The sequence below is a fragment of the Nicotiana sylvestris genome, chromosome 6 (assembly GCF_000393655.2).
Source record: "Nicotiana sylvestris chromosome 6, ASM39365v2, whole genome shotgun sequence".
NCBI classification, from domain to species: Eukaryota; Viridiplantae; Streptophyta; class Magnoliopsida; order Solanales; family Solanaceae; genus Nicotiana; species Nicotiana sylvestris.
In genome coordinates, this window is record NC_091062.1 from 151054487 (window position 1) to 151069152 (window position 14666).

A 14666-nucleotide genomic window follows, 5' to 3' on the forward strand; every position below is an offset into this window, starting at 1 on the left:
GTGGAATCAAGGGGTAAAGCTATAGTTGAATCGTGAATTTTGTTCATAAAATCGAGGTAAGTGTTTGGTCTAATTAGCATGAGGGATTAGGAGTGTGTCTTATTTGCTACATGTTAATTGTGGAGTACGACGTATAGGCATGGTGACGAGTATTTATACGTTGGTGTCAAGCATGCCCGTGAGTCTTGTATTATAATTGTTATGACTCCGTTGAGGTTTATTGCGCTTCATATGTTGTTATCACCATTGTTCCCTTGTCGGGATGTTTATTTGATATTAATGATCCCTTGCCGGGACGTACGTCTTGATAGTATTGTTCCCTTGACGGGATGTTTGTTTGATATTATTATTCCCTTGCCGGGATGTTGTTGAAATATCATTGTTCCCTTGCCGGGAAGTTGTTATATTGCTCTTGTTCCCTTGCGGCGATTCCTTTTGATTATTGTTGGCTTGAAATGGGAGCGGGTGGTACGCCTACCACAAGATATAATAAAATGGGATCGGGTGGTACGCCTATCACAAGATATAATGAAATGGGAGCGGGTGGTACGCCTACCACAAGATATAATAAAATGGGAGCGGGTGGTACGCCTACCACAAGATAAATGAAATGGGAGTGGGTGGTACGCCTACCATGAGATAAATGAAATGGGAGCGGGTGGCACGCCTGCCACGAGATACAGGAAATGGAATCGGGTTGCACGCCTGCAACAAGATGTGAAAAGAAAGTGAAACCTGCCTTTGTTTTCTTTATTCTTGTTGGTGGTTGATTTTGATTCCCTTATAATTTTCTTGATATTCTGTTTTACCTGTCATTCCCCGAAGCATGTTTCTCCCCCCTCCTATCTTTATTTGTTTATTTCTGTATCTTTTTTCTGTTGTATATATATTTGAACTGCACAGGTTTACTTGGTAGTCTGGTCCTAGCCTTGTCACTACCTCGCCGGGGTTAAGCTAGACACTTACCAGCATATGGGGTCGGTTGTACTGATATTACACTTTGTACTATGTTCAGATCCCGGAGCAGCTTTAGGACTGTAGTGTGGAGGCTACCTTCAGTCCATGCGGATATCCAAGGTAGACCTGCAGGCGTCCATAGGCCCTGGCGTCTCCATCTATCCCTATTTCCTATTTCATTTTCCTTTTATTCAGAAACAGTGTATTGTCATTTTCTTCAGACTTTGTATGTAGTAATCTCTTAGACTGTCTATGACACTATGACACCAGGTTTTGGGTGCTTTAGGTTTTAAGAGTTGTAATAGATGCAGATATTAGATATTTAATTGTTATCTTCCGCTTAATTATTTAAAGTTCCGCTGTTTTCATGTTATCGCCTTATATTTGTTTTAAAGAAACAATCGGTTAATGAAGTAATAGGATCAAAGGTTTGGCTTGCCTAGCTCACATTAGTAGGCGCCAGCACGACTCCCGAGGGTGGGAAATCTGGGTCGTGAAAAGTTGGTATTAGAGCTCTAGGTTACATGGGTCTTACAGTTCATAGACAAGTTTAGTAGAGTCTGAGGGATCGGTACGGAAACATTTGTATTTATCCCACACAGGCTACAGAGTTAGGAAAAACTTCACATTCATTCTTTCCTGTCATGTGATTTTGTTCTCTTAGTGCTAAATTGAAACCCCCACTCTTGTCCTTTCGCGAATGGTGAGGTCACGTATCGTTTCTTCAGCCGAACAACAGCACAGACCGGTGATAGATCAGATACGTCTTCGGAAGCGTTGTGCAGGTTGGATGTGTTTCACCTAGCTCTTCACTACTTTCAGCGGTGCATCTACTGAGGATCCCTAGGATTATCTAGACAGTTGTTATGAGGTTCTCAAGAACATGGGGATAGTTGAGACCAATGGGGTCGATTTTGCTACTTTTCGCTTGTCTGGATCCACCAAGACTTGGTGGAGGGATATCTGTTAGGATAGACCATCTGGATCGCCAGCTTTAACTTGGGAGCAGTTTACTCAGCTATTTTTGGAGACGTTTCTCCCCATCACTCAAAGAGAGGCTTATCGGAGGCAGTTTGAGCGTCTTCAACAGGGTTCCATGACTGTTACCCAGTATGAGACCAGATTTATCGACTTGGCTCGTTATGCTCTTGTCATACTTCCCACCGAGAGAGAGGGGGTGAGGAGGTTCATTGATGGACTTATTCAGCCGATTCTTCTTCAGATGGCTAGGGAAACTGGGGAGTGAGATTACTTTTCAGGAGGCGGCCAATTTGGCCAAGAGAGTGGAGATAGTTCTATCACAGGAAGGTGGTCATGGGTCGGACAAGAGGCCCCGTCATGCAAGCAGATTTAGTGGTACCTCGTCTGGAGGTATGGATTCATATGGTAGAGGCCATCTTCTCCGGCCTTTCTAGTCAGCACTTCAGGTTTCTCATGGTGCTTCAGGTGGCCGTGGTTCTTAGTGCAGTATTCTGATCAGCAGTTCTACAGTGCACTACCAGCTCCTATCGGTGCACCGCTGCTTTAGAGTTTCCAGGGTCATCAGCCCCAACAGCTAAGGGCTAGTTTTACTTGTGGTGATATGGGCCACATTGCTAGGTATTGCCCTCGAGCTTCGAACAATTCTCCGCATCAGGGTTCCTATGCCATGGTTCAGGTACCCGGTGTTCCACAGCCTGCCCAGCCAGCTAGAGGTGGGGGTAAAAGTACTAGAGGTGGAGGTAGAGGTACTAGAGGTGGAGCTCAGGCTGCTAGAGGTAGAGGCCAGCTAGCAGCAGGCCGTCCCAGAGATATAATTTAGGGTGGTGGGGCCCAGCCCTAATGTTATGCTCTTCTAGCCAGGCCTGAGGCTAAGGCTTCTGATGCAGTTATTATATGTACGGTTCTGGTTTGTGATAAAGATGCTTCAGTATTATTTGATCCAGGGTCTACGTACTCATATGTGTCCTCTTATTTTGCATTGTATCTGGTCATGCCTAGTGATTTTTTGAGTGATCCTATTTATGTGTCTACGCCGGTGGGTGATTCTATTATGGTAGATCGAGTCCATCGTTCATGTATAGTTGTGATTGGGGGTCTTGAGACTCGTGTAGATTCGTTGCTTCTAGACATGGTTGATTTCGATGTTATATTGGGAATGGATTGGTTATCACCTTACCACACTATCTTGGACTGTTGTGCCAAGACTGTGACCTTAGCATTACCGGGTTTACCTCGTTTAGAGTGGAGAGGGACTCTTGGTCATTCTACCCGTAGTGTTATCTCTTATGTAAAGGCTAGGTGTATGGTCGAGAAGGGGTGTTTGGCCTATTTGGCATATGTTCGTGATTCTAGTACTGAGGTTTCTTCTATTGATTCTGTGCCCGTTGTTTGTGAGTTTCTTGCGGTTTTCCCTTCAGACATGCCGAGTATACCACCCGATAGGAATATTGACTTTTGCATTGATTTGGCTCCGGGCACTCAGCCCATTTCTAACCTGCCGTATCGTATGGCCCCGCTTGAGTTGAAAGAGTTGAAGGAGCAGTTGCAAGACTTGCTTAAGAAGGGTTTCATTAGGCTGAGTGTTTTGCCTTGGGTTGCACCGGTATTGTTTGTTAAGAAGAAGGACGGATCGATGAGAATGTGTATTGATTACCGGTAGTTGAACAAGGTTACAATTAAGTATAAGTATCCATTGCCGATGATTGATGATTTGTTTGATCAGCTTCAGGGTGCCAAGGTATTTTTGAAGATTGACTTGAGATCTGGCTACCATCAGTTGAGGATTAGGGCATCCGATGTCCCTAAGACAGCTTTCCGCACTCGGTACGGGCATTATGAGTTCTTGGTTATGTCATTTAGGTGGACAAATGCACCAGCAACTTTCATGGATTTGATGAGCCGAGTGTTTAGGCCCTATTTGGATTCGTTCGTGATTGTCTTCATTGATGACATTTTTATATATTCCCGGATTCGGGAGGAGCATGAGCAGTATCTTAGAGTGGTTCTTCAAACCTTGAGAGATAGTTAGTTATATGCTAAGTTCTCAAAGTGTGAGTTCTGGTTGAGTTCAGTTGCATTCCTGGGTCATGTGGTATCAACGAAGGGTATTCAGGTTGATCCAAAGAAGATTGAGGCAGTCAAGAGCTGGCCTAGACCAGCATCAGCTACAGAGATTCGGAGTTTCTTGGGATTGGCAGGCTACTATCGTCAGTTCGTGGAGGGGTTTTCGTCTATCGCAACCCCGATAACCAGTTTGACCCAGAAGGGTGCCCAGTTTAGATGGTCAGATGAGTGTGAGGCGAGCTTTCAGAAGCTCAAGACAGCTCTGACCACGGCACCTGTGTTAGTTTTGCCCACAGGTTCACGGCCTTATACAGTCTATTGTGATGCATCTCGTATTGGACTCGGTGCAGTGTTGATTCAGGATGGCAAGGTCATTGCCTATGCTTCGCGGTAGTTGAAGATTCATGAGAAGAACTATTCGGTTCATGATTTGGAGTTGGCAGCCATTGTTTACGCGTTGAAGATTTGGAGGCATATCTGTATGGCGTGGCATGTGAGGTGTTCACGGATCACAAGAGTCTTCAGTATTTGTTCAAGCAAAAGGAGTTGAATATGAGGCAGAGGAGGTGGTTGGAGTTGTTGAAAGACTATGATCCGGGAAAGGCCAATGTGGTGGCCAATGCTTTGAGTAGGAAGTCAGGCAGTATGGGTAGTCTTGATTATATTCCGGTCGGTGAGAGACCGCTTGTTTTGGATGTTCAGGCTTTGGCCAATCAGTTTATGAGGTTGGATGTTTCTGAGCCCAGTCGTGTGTTAGCTTGCACGGTAGCTCGTTCTTCTTTATTGGAGCATATCCGTGATCGGCAGTACGATGATCCCCATTTGTGTATCCTTAGAGACACGGTGTAGCACGAAGGTGCCAAGTAGGTTACCTTAGGTGATGATGGAGTTTTGAGATTGCAGGGTCGAGTTTGTGTGCCTAATGTGGATGAGCTCCGAGAGTTGATTTTAGAGGAGGCCCATAGTTCCAGGTACTCTATTCATTCGGGCGCTGCTAAGATGTATCAGGATTTGCGGCAACATTATGGGTGGAGAAGAATGAAGAAGGACATCATTGCATATGTGGCTCGGTGTTTGAATTGTCAGCAGGTCAAGTATGAATATCAGAGGCCTGGTGGTTTGTTCCAGAATATTGAGATTCTTGAGTGGAAGTGGGAGCGGATCACTATAGACTTCGTTGTTGGACTCCCACGGACTCAGAGGAAGTTCGATACAGTGTTGGTTATTGTTGATAGGCTGACCAAGTCAGCGCATTTCATTCCTGTGGCAGTCTCCTATTCTTCCGAGAGGTTAGCTGAGATCTATATCTGGGAGATTGTTCGTCTTCATGGTGTGCCCGAGTCTATCATTTCGGACCGAGGTACGCAGTTTACCTCCCATTTCTGGAGATCAGTTCAACGAGAGTTAGGCACGCGGGTTGAGTTGACCACAATGTTTCATCCTCAGACAGACGGGCAGTCCGAGCGGACTATTCAAATTTTGGAGGATATGCTCCGAGCTTATGTCATTGACTTTGGAGGCTCGTGGGATCAGTTTTTACCCTTAGTAGAGTTTTCCTACAACAACTACCAGTCGAGTATTCAAATGGCTCTGGATGAGGCTTTATATGGTAGGTGGAGTCGATCTTCGGTTGGATGGTTTGAGCCAGGAGAGGCTCGGTTGTTGGGTACGAATCTGGTTCAGGATGCCTTTGACAAGGTCGGGATTATTCAGGATAGGCTTCGTACAACTCAGTCCAGGCAAAAGAGTTATGCCGACCGCAAGGTTCGAGATTTAGCATTCATGGTTGGTGAGCGGGTATTGCTTCGAGTGTCACCTATGAAGGGCATGATGAGATTTGGGAAGAAGGGCAAGCTTAGCCCTAGGTTTATTGGCTCGTTTGAGATTCTTGATCGAGTGGGAGAGGTGGCTTATAGACTTGCGCTGCCGCCGAGCTTATTAGTCGTGCATCCAGTGTTTCATGTGTCCATGCTTCGGAAGTATCACAACGATCCATCCCACGTGTTAGATTTTAGCATTGTCCAATTGGACAAGGACTTGTCTTACGAGGAGGAGCCGGTAGCTATTCTAGACCGGTAGGTTCGTCAATTGAGATCGAAGAGTTTTCCTTCTGTTCGTGTTCAGTGGAGAGGTCAGCCTCCTGAGGCATCGGCCTGGGAGTCCGAGTCCGATATGCGGAGCTATTATCCCCATCTTTTTCCCGACTCATGTACTTCCTTCTTATGTCAGTTCGAGGATGAACGGTTGTTTTAGAGGTGGAGAATGTGATGACCCAAAAGGTCATCACTTGTGTTGCAAGTGAATTTAGTGTTTCGAGGCCTAAAAACCTCCCTTTTAGCCCACCTTGATTTACGTGCGTGGTTCGGACCTATATCCGAAAAGCCTTCTATGTGAAAATATGAGAAATAGAAATTTTAGAGTTAAAAATTTGATTATGATTGACTTTGGTCAACATTTTTAGCAAACGGACTCAGATCCGTGTTCTGACGATCCCGGGAGGTCCGCGGTAAAATATGGGACTTGGGCGTATTCCTGGAAATGAATTCCGAGGTCCCAAGCCTTAGAAATCAATTTTTGGAAGAAATTATTTTACTGAATTATCTAAGAAATAAAGAAAAGAACTAATGTTTGAAACCATTGTTATCGGGACCGTATTTTGGTTCCGAAACCCGGTACAAACTTGTTATAGTATTTGAAAGATAACTGAGAAATTTGGTGAAAAACGGAGTTTATTTGACGTGAGTTGGACTTCCGGTTGAAGGGTTATGAACTTTGAGAGTTCTTGATGAAAATGTTGAGTTTTGAGGTTTAATTCATGATTTTACATGTTATTTTGATGATGTGATCGTACGAGTAGGTCCATATGATTTCTGTGAGTTAGTATGCACACTTGGTTGGGAGTTCCGAGGGCTCGGGTGAGTTTCGGGTAGGTTCTGGGATGTCTTAGGCTTAAAAACATAGTTGTTGCAGGTTTAGAGAGGTGGAAGGCCTCTGAATAGACTAGTGCGATCCGCACAAAAAGGAATGCTGCCACGGAGGGGCTTGTGCGGCCGCACTGGATTTTGTGCGGACCGCGGTGAGGGCCTATGCGGCCGCACTAGATTCTGTGTGGTCCGTAGTGAAGAACATTTCACTGGTCCGACTTCGGAAGCCTGTATCTTTTGATCTACAAGGAATTTTGAGATGATTCAAAAACAAAAGTTGTAGCCGTTCGTGTCTAGTTTCCAGAAAGGTAATGAAATCACAATTTAGACATTTGTAGAGAAAGGTATAGCCAAAATATTAAATCATGTCACTGCAGTCCACAAGAAGGGCTATGCGGCCACAGTCAATTTTGTGCGGTCCGCACAGGGGGTCTAAGAGGGGTATATTTAGACGGGATTTTCAGTTATTTCTCATTTTTCAAAACCCCAAAAACATAGGAGGAAATTTTTCAAATAACCTTTCTTCTCCAAAATATTGGTAAGTGATTTCTAATTCGTTTTCTTCAATCATTAACATCTTTTAACATGATTTCAACTCAAAATCAATAATTTTCATGGGGAAAATTGGGTGTTTTGGGTAGAACCCAGGTTTTTCAAAAATTGGGGATTTGGAACTCGATTTGAGGTCCGATTTCAAAACAAATTATATATTTTGTTCGTGGGTCAATGGGTAATCAGGTTTTGGTTCGAACTTCGAGTTTTGACCATGTGAGCCCGAGGGCGATTTTTGACTTTTTGGGTAAAACTTTAAAAAATTCATTTTCATGCATTGGGGTTGATTCATTTAGCGTTTATTAACGTAATTAAGTAACTTGTGACTAGATACGAGCGAATTGGTGGTGGAATCAAGGGGTAAAGCTATAGTTGAATCGTGAATTGTGTTCGTGGCATCGAGGTAAGTGTTTGGTCTAACCTTATCTTGAGGGATTAAGAGTGTATCTTATTTGGTACATGTTAATTGTGGAGTACGATCTATAGGCATGGTGACGAGTATCTATACGTTGGTGTCAAGCATGCCCGTGAGTCTTGTATTATAATTGTTATGACTCCGTTAAGGTTTATTGCACTTCATATGTTGTTATCACCATTGTTACCTTGTTGGAATGTTTGTTTGATATTAATGATCCTTTGGCGGGACGTTTGTTTTGATAGTATTATTCCCTTGCCGGGATATTTGTTTGATATTATTATTCCCTTGCCGGGATGTTGTTGAAATATCATTGTTCCCTTGACGGGAAGTTGTTATATTGCTCTTGTTCCCTTACTAGGATTCCTTGTGATTATTGTTGGCTTGAAATGTGAGCGGGTGGTATGCCTACCACAAGATATAATGAAATGGGAGTGGGTGGTACGTCTACCACAAGATATAATGAAACGGGAGCGGGTGGTACACCTACCACAAGATATGATGAAATGGGAGCGGGTGGCACGCCTGCCACGAGATAAATGAAATGGGAGAGGGTGACACGCCTGCCACGAGATACAGGAAATGGGATCGGGTTGCACGCCTGCAACAAGATATGAAAAGAAAGTGAAACCTGCCTTTATTTTCCTTATTCTTGTTAGTGGTTGATTTTGATTCTCTTAGAATTCTCTTGATATTCGTATTCCCCGAAGCATGTTTCTCCCCCTCCCCCTCTTATCTTTATTTGTTTATTTCTGTATCTCTTTTCCGCTGTATATATATTTGAAATGCACAGGTTTACTTGGTAGTCTGGTCCTAGCCTCGTCACTACCTCGTCGGGGTTAGGCTAGACACTTACCAGCACATGGGGTCGGTTGTGCTGATACTACACTTTGCACTATGTGAAGATCCCGGAGCAATTTTTGGACTGCTGTGTGGAGGCCACTTTCAGTCCATGCGAAGAACCAAGGTAGACCTGCAGGCATCCGCAGGCCCTGGCGCCTCCCTCTATCCCTATTTCTTATTTCATTTTCCTTTTATTCAGAAACAGTGTATTGTCATTTTCTTCAGACTTTGTATGTAGTAATCTCTTAGACCGTCTGTGATACTGTGATACCAGCTTTTGGGTGCTTTAGGTTTTAAGAGTTGTAATAGATGTAGATTTCAGATATTTAATTGTTATCTTCCGCTTAATTATTTAAAGTTTCGTTGTTTTCATGTTATCGCCTTATATTTGTTTTAAAAAAACAATCGGTTAATGAAGTAATAGGATCAAAGGTTTGGCTTGCCTAGATCACATTAGTAGGCGCCATCACGACTCCCGAGGGTGGGAAATCCGGGTCGTGACATCGGGCCCACGTGCCCGGATTCCAAAATTTCTCGAAGATAAATTCTACCCATAGTTTTACTAACTCAAATATACAATTTGCTCTAATTTTCATGCTCAAATTCAAGGTAAAAGTCCAAAATTCCAAATTCTAGGTCTTCCCCAAAAATTTCAATTTTATAGTACTAATTTTCCATGTCTAAATCCATGTAAGATCACATATTTAACTAAAAAAAATAGGAAGAAATCACTTACCTAGTGTTGCCTGGTGAAAATCCCTCCTCGAGCTCTCCAAAATAGTCCAAGCCAAATGAAAGAAATGGGCCAAAACTCGTGTTTAAAACAATCTACCCAGGCTTCATCGAGTTGTACCATGCATTGTGCAGGTTGTACATCCTATTACAATTTTCCCCTGTTGTACACCTTCTGTTAAAACGCCCATAACTCCTTGTGGAAATATCCAAATGACAAACGGTTTGAAGATTTTGAAACTAGACTTGACGATCTTTCATTTGATAGGTTGTATTCCATATAACTCTTTATATATTCCGAGATATGAGTTTCTAAAGTCGGCTCCATGCATCAGAAAATTCTGTCAAAACTGCTCCGCCAGCCATCTTCAATCGATCATAACTTTATGATAAAATGTCCAAATCGTGAATGGTTTAACTTTCTGGAAACTAGAATGCAAAGAAAACAACTTTTATAATTTTCAAATTCCTTATAGATTTCGAGATATAAGCTTCCAAATTTAGCTTCGCGATTGCACTAGTTGCTGTCAAAACAGCTTTCTACAGAAAATTTCGGCAACTCTTTGGTCCGAAATTTATTCTGTTAACCTTCCGAAATTCACCCAAGGCCCTCGGGACCTTAACCAATTATACCAACATGTACCAAAACATGATACGAACTCGCTCGAGGCCTTAAATCACATCAAACAACGTCGAAATCATGAATCGTACTCCAATCCAAACTTTATGAACTTTGAAATTTCAAACTTCTACATTCGATGCCGAACCCCGTCAAATCATGTCCGATTGACCTCAAATTTTGCACACAAGTCATATTTGACATTACGGACCTGCTCCAACTTTCGGAATTGGAATCCGACCCCGATATCAAAAAGTCAAACTCTCGGTCAAACTTCTCAAAAACCTTCAAATTTCTATCTTTAGCCAAATGACTTCAAAATGTCCTACGGACCTCCGAATTCACTTCCGATCGCGCTCCCAACTCCAAAATCACCATACAGAATTATTCGCAGACTCGGAATCCCAAACAGACATCAATATCACTGAAATGTACTTCAACCCAGACTTATGAAATTCCTCAAAAATGCTAACTTCCACAATAGGCGCCAAAACGTTCCCGGGTTTTCCAAAACACGATACGGACATACGCCTAAGTCCGAAATTACCATACGAACCTGCTGGAACCTTTAGATCCCAATTTCGAGGTCTTTTACTCTGAAATCCAATCTTAGTTGATTCTTCCAACTTAAGGCTTCTGAAATGAAAATTCTCTCTCCAATTTGACTCTGAGCTTCCCGGAATTCAACTCTGACCACGCCTACGAGTCATAACACCTGAAATGAAGATTCTCATGACTTCAAACCGCTGAACAACACGCTAAATCTCAAAACAACTGGTCGGATCGTTACAGTGAACATAAGATTTATAGATTGAAAAAGGTATTATATAGGCTAAAACAAGCTCCCCAAGCTTGGTACAGCCGCATTGACGCTTGTTTCAATATGGAAAGTTATACTAAATGTCCATATGAGCATACACTTTATACAAAAATTGAAGATGAAAAGGTTGTTATTGTATGTTTATATGTAGATGATTTGATTTTTACCGGGAATGATTCTGCATTACTTGAAAAGTTTAAGCAATCAATGATGACTGAGTTTGATATGTCTGATGTTGACTTGATGCACTATTTTCTCGGTATTGAAGTTAAGCAATCTGCTAGTGGAATTTTTATTTCACAAAAGAAATATATCCAAGAAACTTTAGAGTGCTAGGACCGTAAAAATCAGGTGTCATATGGAAACTAGCACAGCAAACCTTAAGCGACTATAAATCATACAAAAAAGAGAAATTTACCAAAAGAGACACAAACATTTAACGTGGTTCGGTCAACTGACCTATGTCCACCGCGGAGATAAGCAATCCACTATATAAAAAGAGAGTACAAAATATCGAGAGAACAACCTCACAAAGAGGCAAGCACAAGTGACACACTAACACTTGTCTCGTAAAGTTCTCCCCCTAACCACTACTCTCAAGTCCTTATGGTTACATTGTGAATGCTACTGAATGAGAATGACGAATCTTCAATTTATAGAACTCAAAACTTTTTCCTACAAGAAAAAGGACTAGCCAAGTATAGGAGAATTATAATTTTTTTCTACAAAAAGGAAAATCCAATTAAGGTGATTATATTGCTCTTTCCTTCAACAAATAGGAAAACCAAATATGGTAAGAAAATTATGGCAAACACCTAACATAAAAGGTTCAGATTGCAAAGTTGAAATTCTGTCACTGCACCAGCAGAATTGGGACTGAAATTAGAGAAGAATTCTACAGGAAAGCAAATTGACAACACTCTTTTTAAGCAGATCGTGGGATGTTTAATGTATGCAACAGTCACCAAACCTGACATAATGTATTATGTTAGTCTTGTTAGCAGTTACATGGAGCACCCAAAAGAGACTCATTTGTTGGCTGCTAAAAGAATTTTCAGGTATTTGCAAGGTACCATTGATTATGGTATTTTGTACAAGAAAGAAGGATAGTCAGAGTTAATTGGCTTTACAGATAGTGACTTTTCTGGAGATAAAAGAAGACAGAAAAAGCAATTCGGATTATGTGTTAATGCTTGGATCAGGAAGGGAGGGTGTGTTACATATTTTAATTAGTTAGTTTCTGTTTTCCTAGTCTTATGGTATATGGGGAGTTATGTACTTAGTGGACTAAGTGAGTTTGTTTTAAATACCTTTATGGCTTAGTGCTCCAGATAATGTAGGAACTGTATTGTCTTTATCACAGGCTTGTTCATTGTTGAATTTTATTACAGTAATTTTATCTCCCTAAAATTGCTTTGTGTTTATCTAGTTTTCTTCCAGATTTCTAACAATCCCACCTTAGATTCGTCTCTTTTGTTTGGCCCATGCCAAATTTTCCCATGTCATCGATCATACTCCCCGTTTGGTTGGAATTTGAAATAGGAAGATTGAAGGAAATACTTTAGTTGCTTCAATGGTCATAAAAGGATTAGCTTTGAAGAAAAGAACTACTCCTTCCGAAACAGAGAAATGTTTTGTCGTCTTCAGACAAGCCATAAATATTTGTATGAATATAAATTATTTTATTAAGCGTAAATTAAAAAATTTAAAATTAATTATTTGTAATTAAAAACGTAGAGTTTTATGCTAATTGCATGCAGTACATTACTAGAAAGTTAAAGATTGCAACAAATTAATTCTTACTGTACAGTGTTTCGTGCAACCAAACTTGTGCCCTATGTAATTCATTAAAGAATAAGGATATTTAGATGCATGACGTAAGTACATTTACACTGTGTTTGGATGGTTGTGTCCGGTTGTATTGTATTGTATTGTTACCTCACATACAATGTTTGTTTTTATTGTTTATATAAAACTGATTGTATCGTATTGTTTAATCCATTGTTCCGAAACAATGAAAAACCCCATTTTATGAAACAACCAAATCCGTGTGGTGGGATTGTTTCGTATTTTCCTTTCCAATTATGTCCACACTTATTATTCTATATTTCAATTTTACCCTTTACCCTATTATTTATATTATATTCACCATAATAAGTACTTTGTCTCATCTTGTTTCTGCCGTGCAAGTCAACAGAAGGTATCGTCTCTTTCCAGTTTCCAACCAACTTTTTACAGGTTAGGTCTCTTTCCAACGACGATATCCTCTCTTTCATCTATTTTCGTTGAGTGGAGTCGTTGTAGTCAATTCACTTTTGTAAACATATGAAATATAAATATCGACGGCTATGAATTATAGTATTATTTCTGTTGCATCATTACTCTTATTACGTCACTTTCCTTACATTGAACTACTTTATGTATTTGTCTGCTTGTTATCACTTTCATATCATTATGTATTTGTATAATTTACATCACTTTCATATCGTTTTATGTTGAACTACTTCAGATTGCTAATGGGGTGTATTTGTCTGCTTGTTTTTTCTGTCAATTATTTGGTATTACTGCTGTCACTTTGTTGAATCTTTTCAGTATTTTTTCTGGTTAGTTCATCTATGATATTGGTTAATGTATCTTACTTAATTTTATTATAGATGGCTGATCGGAATAATCAAAATAATAGACAGATATTGGAACAAGTGAGCTCTTTAGCTACATATGCTGCTTGCTTAGTAGCTATTTGGTTTTGGACTTATGTACGTGAAATTGAAAATGACCGACGTACGATCACACATGATATACGACTGGAAAGTGAACAAGTTAGACATGAATTATTGAGTCATTTATTCTCAACTGAACTTTGTCGTAATATTATTAGAATGACCTCTTTAGCTTTTACCGATTTATGTGAGATGTTAGTTAGAGAGGGTGATCTTAGACCAACACTTCAAGATACAGTTGAAGAGCAAGTTGCAAAAACACTTTACATGTTAGCGCATAATACGACAAATCGCGAGTTAGCTTTTATCTTTCGACGATCTGGGGAGTCGGTTAGTCGTCATTTTCATATTGTCCTACGAGCGATCTTGGGATTATATGAAAAATTTATTAAACAACCTGATGGCTCTCAAGTTCCTTCTGAAATTGCCAGCAGCCCAAAATTCTACCCATATTTTAAGGTGAACACAAATACAATTTTATTGAACTTTTAGCTAAATTCAAGGTTGATTGCATATAATTTATTATAATAATGTCAGAATTATATTGGTGCAATTGATGGAACACATATACGTGTTAAAGTTTCACAACGTGAAGCACCTAGATATCGTGGAAGAAAAGATTATCCAACACAAAATGTATTGGCTGCATGCACATTTGATTTAAAATTCACATATGTGTTAGCTGGTTGGGAAGGGACGACATCTGATTCAAGAATCATGAAAGAAACGTTAAATAGACAAGACCCGCTAAAACTTCCAGAAGGTAAATATTTTATATATTTATATAGGGAAAGTTAGATGTGATGAATAAATAATTAAAGCTTTTACTTTTTATCTTTAGGAAAATACTACCTTGTTGATGCTAGATTGATGTTGAAAAGTGAACTTATTACGCCTTATCGTGGGGAGCGATATCACTTGAAAGAGTATTCAAGAAATCCACCTCGAAATCCTCGTGAATTATTTAATCTGCGACACGCATCTTTGCGTAATGCTATTGAACGAGCTTTTGAAGTTCTTAAAAAGAGATTTCCTATAA

At 40.5% G+C, this 14666-nt stretch overlaps 1 long non-coding RNA gene across 1 annotated transcript in view; it reads left to right on the forward strand.

Moving 5' to 3' along the window:
* Positions 1-1291, forward strand: part of LOC138872069 (uncharacterized) — a 30223-nt gene extending 28932 nt beyond the window's left edge. The window contains exon 3 of the long non-coding RNA XR_011400486.1: positions 1016-1291. This is a non-coding gene — a long non-coding RNA (uncharacterized lncRNA). The remainder of the gene's footprint in view (positions 1-1015) is intronic.
* The last annotated feature ends 13375 nt before the right edge of the window (positions 1292-14666 follow it).